Raw genomic sequence first — 10,374 nt, 5'->3', positions numbered from 1 at the left:
CCAATGTTCACATCCTGCAACCATAGCGTATAATTCTTTGTCTCCAGTTGACCAATTGATCTGATGTGCGGTCAATGCATGCGAATAGAAAGCGATGGGCCAATATTTTCCGTTAGAGTCCTGTTGGGACAACACTGCTCCAATGGCAAAATTGGAAGCATCCGTTTCTAGGCGAGTTTTCTTCGAATGGTCGAAGTATTGTAGCAATGTGTTTTCTGAAATTGCGTTTTTGATCTTCTCGAAGGCTTTTGTGTGTTCCAATGTCCAAATAAATTTTTCATCTTTCTTGGTCAGATTATTCAAAGGTCGCGCCAATTGTGACAATTGTGGGACGAAGTCTCTAGAAAAGTTAACAAATCCCAAGAACGAGCGGAGCTCCTTCAGTTTCTTTGGAGCGGGCCAATTCTTAATTGCAGTGACTCTTTCCTTGTCGGGGCGAATTCCGCTGGAAGTAAAAATGACTCCAATGAACTTGAGTTCGTTTGTAAAGAAGACGCATTTTCCCAGATTAAGTTTTAAGTTTGCGTCCAGTAGGGTTGTTATAATATTTCTGACATCTTTGGCATGGGTCTCCGGATCTTGAGAGTAAATCAGGATATCGTCCATGTATATAACACAGCATTGGTGAAGAAAATGGCGTAACACGTGTGTGATATAACGCATAAAGTATGATGGAGCATTCCTAAGTCCAAAGGGCATAACCTTGTATTGGAATGTTCCTGCGCAACAATGGAACGCGGTTTTCTGTTCATCTCCCTCGTAAATTCGGATTAAGTTGTAAGCGCTCTTCAAATCCAGTTTGGTAAATATGTTTCCTGCTTTCAATTGGGCCACAATTTGAGAGTAAGTTGGTAATTCGAAGTCAAACGGCTTGGTAATGGCGTTTAACGGCTTATAGTTAATGACCAGTCGGTACTTCTCTGGTCCTGCTTTCGGAACGAAAAGGAATTGCAGACAAACTTACTGTCCGATGGCTCAATGTATCCCAATTGCAAAAGCTCTTGAATTTTGTCGCGCATAAGCGCGTCTTTTGCGGGTGGAAGTCGTATTAGCGGCGCTCTCATTGGTTGAGGGTCCTCGGTTAAGTCAATATGCATATCAAAATCCGTATGCGGGGGTAGCTCGCGGTTTTTAGTTTCGGCGATGCGTTCGCTTAAGTCGCTCAATTGTGGGGAAGGACAATTTCGTTATTTTCTGTGTCGCTTGATTCGTCAGCCGAATCTTTATTTTGGAGAAAGTTTTCGGTGATTTTGATTGAGTCGCAATTTGTCGCAATATGCGCTTTCTCGTGGCGCTTGGTAATTATTGCTGTAAGATCCATTTTTGCCTTCGTGATGAGGTCTAGACCCAGTAGCATGTCTTCATTTAGGTCTTTAATGATCCAGAAATGTTGCTTGTATGGAGTTTTGTCGATTTCGATTCTCATTTCTGTTTTTCCAATGACATTTAAAATTGATCCATCCGGATTTCTCATCGTAGGGGTCTTAGTTGAATGGCTTTTGACGTTCAAGTGTCTTGCGAATGTATCTGATATCGCACACTCATCAGCACCAGTGTCGATTAAGGCCTTGACTGACGTCTGTTGATCTGGCAAATAAAAGTATTGATGTAATTTTCCCTCGTCTTCGGGGTCTTTCGTAATGTCGACAGTATTCACGGCGGACTTCTTTCTCTGGAAGTTTTTCCTGTTATCGGTGTTCGTTGTTTCGCCGGAGGTTGATTGGTAATTGGAATTGAATCTTCTGTAAGATCCTCGGAAGCGATTCTTTCCTTGAAATTTATTCGTCTGTCGTCTTGTATCGTAGGATCTGAGTAGTCTGACGACAGTTTCTGTATCTAAGTCGAGATAATTCTGACGGTCCAAAAATTCTTTGGCGTCTTTGTCTGCAGTCATATAAAATAGTAGCAATCCAATATCATCTTGAGTAACTCCCGGAGCTCGCACGAACTTCTCGTAAGCAACGGCGAAGGTACTGAGACCTTTTTCGCGTGCCTTGATTGTCGCCGAGAACAATTGTTCACGATGGAAGCGAAACTCTGGAGCTAAGATTTCAGCTAGTAATTGGCGCCATTCCAGTTTCTTGGCGTCCTTGACTGTTATAATTCGATCTCTGATTTCTTCAGGAAGGGAGGCGAGTGCCTTCGATCGTTTTGTTGCGATGTAAAATTGTTATATGAGAAGTAAGCGTCCAATTCATCGATAAAATCCTTGGGATCACTGTCAGGCTTGAATCGTATCTTTGGGAACTTGTCCTGAGTCATAGGCTGTTGATACTTGAGGGAGTTCTCGAGTTCCTCAACTCTGCCCATAAGAACTTTGACTAATTCCGCATCAGAAAACGTTAGATCAGTGTCTTCCACATAATCTCTAGGATCGATGTCTGCTTTTTCTCTTCCGCGTTTGCGGGTGTCACCTTCTTTTCAATGGCATGCCGAACAGTTCTTAAAAAACTCAATGAAACATCTTTCTTCGCTGTGTCACGGTTCGAGGCCGGATATGTTTAGTTCTATTGAGGATTCCTGTCTATTGGCTTCAAACAATGAATAACTTATTTCCTTTAACCTTTCGAAGCTTCGGTTAATGAACCTTATTTGTTATACTGCGCGCAATTGTTCTTGAACGTTATTGTTGAAAGGAACAAGTAGTGTTCAACGGATTATAGCCATTGAACTCTTGCATATTTATATTAACTATTTAATTGATACTATCTTTTGTTGCTAATTCGTATTTGTAATGTTTGTTAATTTTTGAGAAATAAAATTCAATAATTTTGCAAGTTGTGCAAATGTAAAAGCAATAACTCGGAATTGCTTCGTAATAGCAGTGAATGCTAGCGAATGCTTAGTCATTCAATTTAAGAAACCAATCAGTTGAATGATTGTTTCATTTCCAAGTTTAAAAGTACTCGGAGGCAATGACATAAGTTCATTTGCTCCGTGACACACACACTCTGCCACGCTGTACATACATTACCGTTATCGTTTCCACGTACTTTAGCGTTTCTTCTCAACATCAATTCACTTTACTGAGATCACTACTCAATATCGTACTTATTAGATCACTTGGCTGGTTGCACGCTGTTCGCTGTGCAGCATCAAAATTCTTTCCGTACTACCGCATTCATTCTGCAGACAGCTTTGTCGGCAGGACAGCACTGTCCCCGCAGCCTGAAAAGCGAATACAAAAATTAAAGCTGCTGCCCCTTCCCTTATTTCCATTTCCATTTCCATTTGCCATTTCCATTTCCATTTGCCTTTGCCTTTGCCTTTGCCTTTGCCTTTGCCCTCTGACATCCTCTCGCTTACTCTACACGGCGGCGATCACACAATCGCTACGCGTAATCACCTTTTGTCAATAATAGCACATACGACAGGAAAACGATACAGCAAGTTCAACTACCCTACCAACAAGAGGCGGGCGGGAAATGCAGCACAGAGAAAAAAAGAAATAAAGCAGTCGCTAGCTTCTGCAAGCGATCCCCGTCCCCTTGGGTGGAATAGAGAGGCTTATGGAGGGCAACTGATATAGAAACGAAAAAAGCTTGTATTGAAATGAACTGTGTTAAGTGGAAGAAAAAGAGGAGTGAGGGAGGGGCGGAAAAGGAGTTTTGGAGCTTAGAGTTTAGAGAGGCCAACGGTGAAGACAAAGGCAGCAGTGGCCGTTTGGTCTAGTGGTATGATACCATCTTAGGGTGATGGTGGCCGTGGGTTCGATTCCCACAACAGCCCGTTCTTTTTAGCTCCGTCCCTGCTTTTTCAGTTTGTCTTTATGGGAATTGGATGACATTGTTTCGGATATCACTAAAGCTTCTTAGCGGTGGCAATGCGGCGACCAGTGATATGGCAAGGAGCGGAAAACCTTTTAAAGAAAACAGTATACTAGGAACCTGAGACGGGTTGTTCAGCGAAGATGCTTTTAAGTGACGCGATCAATTAGCGAACAACGCGTGTTACTTCCAGCCGAAGAATTACACGGAAAAAAGGAAAGCGTAACAATGCATTACTGCTCCGGCAGTGACTCGAACACTGGACCTCCTGTTTACGAGACAGGCGCTCTACCACTGAGCTACAGGAGCCATATCAACCACTGAACCATCGTAGAGCTTACATACAGATATGCTTCGTGGATCACGGATTGCCGGTGTTCGGCTTCGCTGGCGTACTGCTCCATATACTTGACCGGCGTTTTCCCAGTCCGCGTGCTGGTCTTTGTCCGTGTATTCCGTTGGCTTCAAGCCAGCTGAAAGCAAAGAGAACAACAAAAGAAAGACATGACCCCTAAGCGACTTGAACGCTTGACTTTGAGATAACACCGTGGTGCAGCACCTCTTTGGAATCTCACACTCTACCGACTGAGTTAAGGGGCCTTGGTCATCAATGTCAACGGAGGTTTCCGATTTAGGTTGGAGTCGAAAGGTTGCTCGGCAGTTGGACTGATCGTTTATGGTTTTTGAAAGGAAGATTTAGGTTTAGAAAGTTATAGGTGAATATGTATTGATCAGTTTATTGTTCGACAGCTATCTTAGTGTTACTTCGGGCCTTTTATACTGTTGACAGTGGCAAATAGATATCTAGACCGGAGTTATCAATTAGACATCTGGAGTATTGTCTTTGACATTCCTCCTCCAAGATTGACTCAATCTTAATAGAATTTGCGGCGCGCTTTAATTCTTTTTAGAAGAGCGTCGCTTTGCAGTTCGTGGGTTTTCATATCTCGGGTAAGATGCCTTAGAAATCTTATGGCGTTGACAATAAGATCTTAATTCTTCAATTGCCAAATGTTTTACTCTTTGAGCGAGTAACCAGTCTTTGTGAGTTTCGAATTGGGGCTCACCTGTCACTTCGTCGTTGTATGGCTTCGTGTAGACGCAGTATAGCCATAATTCATTTCCTTTGACCCTGTGATTCAAGATAGCTGTGATGCTAGTAATTTGGTAGTCATCCTTCGCGATAATTGGTGGTTCTCTGGCATTGTATTTTTCGAGTTGGGACACGTGGAATTGGTCCAGAAGTGTTGTCTGTTCATTTCTTTCAAGTCTAAGCGGTAGGATAAATCTCCAATTTTTCCAACGATCTTAAATGGTCCTGCGTATGGCATGTCTAGCTTTCCTGTTGTTGGCCAATACGCGTTGAATCCTTTCTTTAGTAGAACTAAGTCACCAATTCTGAAATTCGGCGCTTCTTGTGCTTTCTGATCGTAATAAAATTTGGATTTTTCGTTTGCTTTTCGCAAGCATTCTCGAATTTCGTCATTTATTTTTGCGATTTCGGTAATTGATGGGACCTTTTGATATTCCGCTTTTAATTCATCGATATCAGATACCACTGCTTCGCGTCCATGTTCAATGAAGTATGGGGTTTTCCCTGTTGCTGCGTTAGGTGTTGTATTATGATTGAATTCGGCTCTTTTCAGATAATTCGCCCAAGTATCTTCGAACTTCGAGCAATAGCATCTTAAGTATTTTTCGAGAGTTTGGTTCATCCGCTCTGTCTGACCATTCGTCTGCGGTCTGTAACCTGCTGTAAAGCTTAATTCAATTCCTAAAGACGCGCAGTAACTCTGCCACTCCTTTGCTCGAAGTTGTGGGCCACAATCGCTTAGTATATTTTTGGTTTTCCTTTTACCCAAAATACCTGTTCATTCATTAGATCTTTCAATTCACTTGCCGTAACAGTTTTATTGCAAGGGACGACTGTTAACCCTTTTGAGAATCGATCGACGATAACTAGAATAGAATCGAAGTTTCTGCTTTTCGGTAAATCTGTAATGAAATCAATTGACAATGCCTCAGCTGGGCGATTTGGAACATCTAACGGCTGCATTTTTCCATAAGGCTTATGATTTCTCCATTTCGCCATTTGACATATAGGGCAGGCCGAAACATATTTTCTAATGACATTTGACATTCCATACCAACTGAATTTGGCTGCAATTTTAGCAAATGTTTTATCACGTCCTTGATGTCCACCATTCAGGGAATCATCGTGATATTCTTTTAGGATCATCTCAATGTGATCGCCTTCTGTCGGCACAATAATTGCGTCTTTTTCGTCATATAATAAACCTCGACGTAAATCAACGTCGGCTTTTCTTCTTAATTCTGCGTTTTGTATCAGACGCTTAAACGCTGTGTCTTTTTCATAGGCTGCCTGAATCGCCTGTACTAATGAATTTTTTGAAACAGTAAGACTGCAAATTATGTCTGTCGCATAACTTTCTTCATAATCAGGCCTTCTTGACAAGGCATCAGCCATTGTATTTTCTTCGCCACGTCTGTATTTAATTTCAAAATTGTATTCGCTCAATTCGTAGAGCCACCGCAGTATCTTCTTGCGGGCAGACGGCTTTGGAGAGTTGAAAAACGATACTAGATTCTTGTGATCTGTTAGTACTTCGAACGCTTCTTGCGTTCCTTCAAGGTAATATGCCCAATGTTTGCAGGCTGCGTAAATCGCATATAATTCTTTTTCGCTAATTGACCAATTTCGCTGTGTTGAGTTTAGTAAATGTGAATAGAAAGCAATTGGACGGTATTTTCCGTCAATAAATTGAACAATCATCGCGCCAATTGCATAATTGGACGCATCGGTCTCGAGGCGTGTTTTAGCACCCGGAACAAAATAGTGTAGAAATTGCGCATTCGTAGCAGCATTCTTTGTTTTAATAAAGGCATCTTCTTGTGCCGTTCCCCAGGTGTATCGGACACCTTTTGACAAAAGCGCATAAAGCGGCCTTGCGATTTTTGAAATGTGGGGTAAAAATTCGCGAATATAATTAACATATCCAATGAATCCTCGCAATTGCCTTAGATTCTTGGGTCTTTTCCATTGTAATATTGCCTCGATTCGCTCTGGATCGGGCTTCACTTCATTTTCGGAGAAAATCACTCCAATAAATTTTAATTCTTTTGTATTAAATTCGCACTTCGCTACATTTAATTGTAGGCGTGCTTCTCCTAATCGTTGTAACACTGCATGCACTTCTTTCTCGTGCTGCTTAATTTCCTGCGAATAAATTAGTATATCATCCATATACACTATACAACAGCGGTTTAGAAACTCGCGTAGGATAGTAGTAATGAATCGTGTGAAATAAGTTGGAGCATTCTTGAGTCCAAACGGAACGACTTTGAATTGATATATTCCTGAATTGGCTACAAAGGCTGTTTTTTCCTCGTCGCCTTTTCGAATTCGTAGCAAGTGATACGCGTTCTGTAAATCCAAGCGCGTAAATATATGATTACCTGTAAGTTTTGTTACGATTTCCTTGTAGCTTGGCAGCGGATATATGAAATCCTTGGTTACTGCATTCAATGGTTTATAGTTGATCACCATTCTATACCTTTCGGTGCCCTTTTTCGGCACTAGAAACATGTTGCAGTACCTTGGCGATGTAGATTTTTCGATATATCCTTTCTGTAGCATTTCTTCGATTTTGTTGTTTGCGAATTTCTGTTTCTCATATGACAAGGGAATCATTGGAGCTTGCCAGAAAGCTTTCTCATCTGTTAAATCCAAACATAGATCAAGAATTGAACGTTCATTGAGATATTTCTGAGGTGGATTTTTAATAATTGGTAAGTCTTTGTACTTTTCTGGAACTTGCGATAGGTCCCTTTCTGTATAGACTTCAGTTGCGCTTTCCTCACTGGTTTCTTCGTCCTCGGACAATCTCATGTAGCTTATTGTGTCCATTTCGCCAGTTTCGTCTGGTTCTTCTGGATCAATTTCCCCCAGCATAATTAATTCCTGGGTCTTATGGTTAACCATGAATCCACGGCGTAGGATATCATGTCCCACAATAATGTCTGCCGGAATTGTTTCTACCACACGGAAATGAAAGTCCATTGTCTTTTTATTAAGCTGCACACTAAGTTCGAGAATTCCTAGAATCTCCATTTGATGACCACTGGCTGTTATTACAAACTCGGAGTCTTCCAATAGATTGTAAGGGAGCTGATATTTCTCCACAAAGTTCGTTGATACGAAACTTTTGGTTGCGCCGCCATCAATTAGTGCTTTCTCGGTTCCTTCGATATCCTCAATAAAAACATCAATGTATACTCCATTGTTCTTTCTTCCGCTTTGATCTTGAGTGACGATTGCTGCCATGAGGTGCGTTAGTCATTCTGACTTTGGGTCCTCTTCTTCTTTCTCCTTGGGTGCGAATTTGTTTGTTTTTATGAATCCATTTGTTTTATTAAATTTGTAGTTGTTATAATAATTCCTGTCATAACGGAATTGCCGCTTGAATGGTCTCGGGCTCTCGTTGTAACTGTACGACGAGTTTCCGCGTTGGCGATAATTGTTGCGCGTGCCGTATTCTCTGTGTTTCGGTGCATTGGAAATATTCCTGGTTGTCGATTCGTTCAAACGAGCACTGTTCTCTTCATATTGTTGTAATCTCGTCATTAGCCAGTCGATATCCGTTAAGTTTCCTTTCTCAATGTCTTTTTCAATGAGAAATTCTCGCGCTTTTTTCGGCATTCCCGCCAGTAAACCGACCACGAACGAATCCCACATGGTCAAACGCGGTTGGCGAAAATAACGCGCGAAGGCACGACCGAAATCAGCGGCTTTGCCTCGATCGCTAAGGTTTCCAATGTCCATAATAAGGTTTCGGCGTCGCGTAAGTAGCTCTGGTTCCAAAATAGCTACGGCGGTTTCCTTCCATGTCTTGAATTGGGCTTCTTTCCCTTTTATTCTTTCAAACATGTCGCTTGGAATAAACTTCTTAAGCTTGTCTTGTCGCTCTTCCTCGCTGGCCGTCGCATAGTGTCGGTCAAAGTACCCCGCGACCTTTTCTATGTACGTGGTTGGATCGCAATTCTGATCGTAGACCAATCGTTCTTCAATTTGAATTAAACTATCGGATAGGGTTGTAGCGGCCGACTTTTTCTCACTCTGCTCTGGTGCTTCAGGAACAGAAGCTGTCGTCGGTCTTAAAGAAGAGAGCTCTTCTTTCAAGCATCTTGAGACCGTCGATGCGACTAGCGAAATTATGTCTGCCTCAGACAATGTTGAGTCGGGGCTTCTTCCCACAGATTGGCTCGGCTTCTCGTGGCTTGCCATAATAGGTTTTTTTCAAGCGTCTCAATAAAATGTTCAAGTTGATGAGTTATCGATATATTGTTAACTACGGAGCAATCTCGGACTTTCGGTCGAACAATGTCAACGGAGGTTTCCGATTTAGGTTGGAGTCGAAAGGTTGCTCAGCAGTTGGACTGATCGTTTATGGTTTTTGAAAAGAAGATTTAGGTTTAGAAAGTTATAGGTGAATATGTATTGATCAGTTTATTGTTCGACAGCTATCTTAGTGTTACTTCGGGCCTTTTATACTGTTGACAGTGGCAAATAGATATCTAGACCGGAGTTATCAATTAGACATCTGGAGTATTGTCTTTGACATGCCCCTTCTTCCATTTCACCCTACATTAAGCAATCCTTTTTAATTTATGTAGGCACTTACCACTACCAAGGTATATCCATCTAACTAGTTCTCCTTTTGCTTTCCCCTCTCTTTGCCTTTCATATCTCTTTTACCTTTCATACTAACTTGCATTCCTAATCATTCTGTTCTGTTTATTTTATTTTATTGTATTTGTTATTTCTTTAGATTTTTTATTTTTATTTTTATTTTTACTTTGTACTTTGTATTTTTGATTGTTACTTTTTGTTATTTGATTGTTTTTTTATTTTTATTTTTATTTTTATTTTTATTTTTATTATTTACATTTTATTTTTAGTATCCGGAATTACTTGAAAATAAACCCAGGTTATAACCGAGCGTAGAAATGTATACTTTGCTGACGAACACGATTGCAACTTGGTATTGGCTACAATAATCAAAACATTTTTGATTGACTGACAAGACTGTGTTAGGACGCGGTATTTTTTGTCTCGGGTGAGTTCCATTTCACATTTTGTCTCCGTTCCGGTATTTTTGGTTACGTCCTAGTGCAAACGGATGAGTTCTAACAGCACGTTAATGGTCGCTGTTTCTCGCTTGGGCTAACAGTGAAAAGGCATGGTTCGCGAAACCGAGCAGTTGACTGTACGCTGACAAAGAGCTACGCTTGACGGTGTTAGGCCGCGACTTTGACAACAAAGGAGAGCAGGTGGGAGGATGGGAGGGAGAATTGGCTACCTGAGCAGAGTTGATGTGTGTGGTATCGTTAGAATACACGGTGACTGATGTCGGCAATTAGTGAGGCTAGTGAGGAAGAGAGGGAGAGGCCACGGTAGGGCTGGAACATGAAGGAAGAAAGAAAAAGGCAACATCGGAACTGAAGGGAAAGGGAGACTCTGTACGATACCCTGCCCAAGTGTTTGTAAACCGTCTGCCCTCCATCACCTGGCACAGGCGATACCGTC

At 41.5% G+C, this 10,374-nt stretch overlaps 3 non-coding genes across 3 annotated transcripts; 1 reads left to right on the top strand and 2 right to left on the bottom strand.

The window, feature by feature from the left end:
* Positions 1 to 3,657: 3,657 nt before the first annotated feature.
* Positions 3,658 to 3,729, top strand: SJAG_16352. The gene has a single exon. It is a non-coding gene; the product is annotated as a tRNA-Pro (tRNA).
* Positions 3,730 to 4,004: 275 nt separating this feature from the next.
* SJAG_16351 lies at positions 4,005 to 4,076 on the bottom strand. Its single transcript has one exon. It is a non-coding gene; the product is annotated as a tRNA-Thr (tRNA).
* A 196-nt stretch (positions 4,077 to 4,272) lies between these two features.
* SJAG_16350 lies at positions 4,273 to 4,367 on the bottom strand. The gene has a single exon. It is a non-coding gene; the product is annotated as a tRNA-Trp (tRNA).
* Between the last annotated feature and the right edge of the window lie 6,007 nt (positions 4,368 to 10,374).

This window comes from Schizosaccharomyces japonicus (genome assembly GCF_000149845.2).
Source record: "Schizosaccharomyces japonicus yFS275 unplaced genomic scaffold supercont5.4, whole genome shotgun sequence".
Taxonomy (NCBI): Eukaryota; Fungi; Ascomycota; class Schizosaccharomycetes; order Schizosaccharomycetales; family Schizosaccharomycetaceae; genus Schizosaccharomyces; species Schizosaccharomyces japonicus.
The sequence above is the reverse complement of the archived record's forward strand: the minus strand, read 5'-3'. Positions and strand labels throughout refer to the sequence as shown.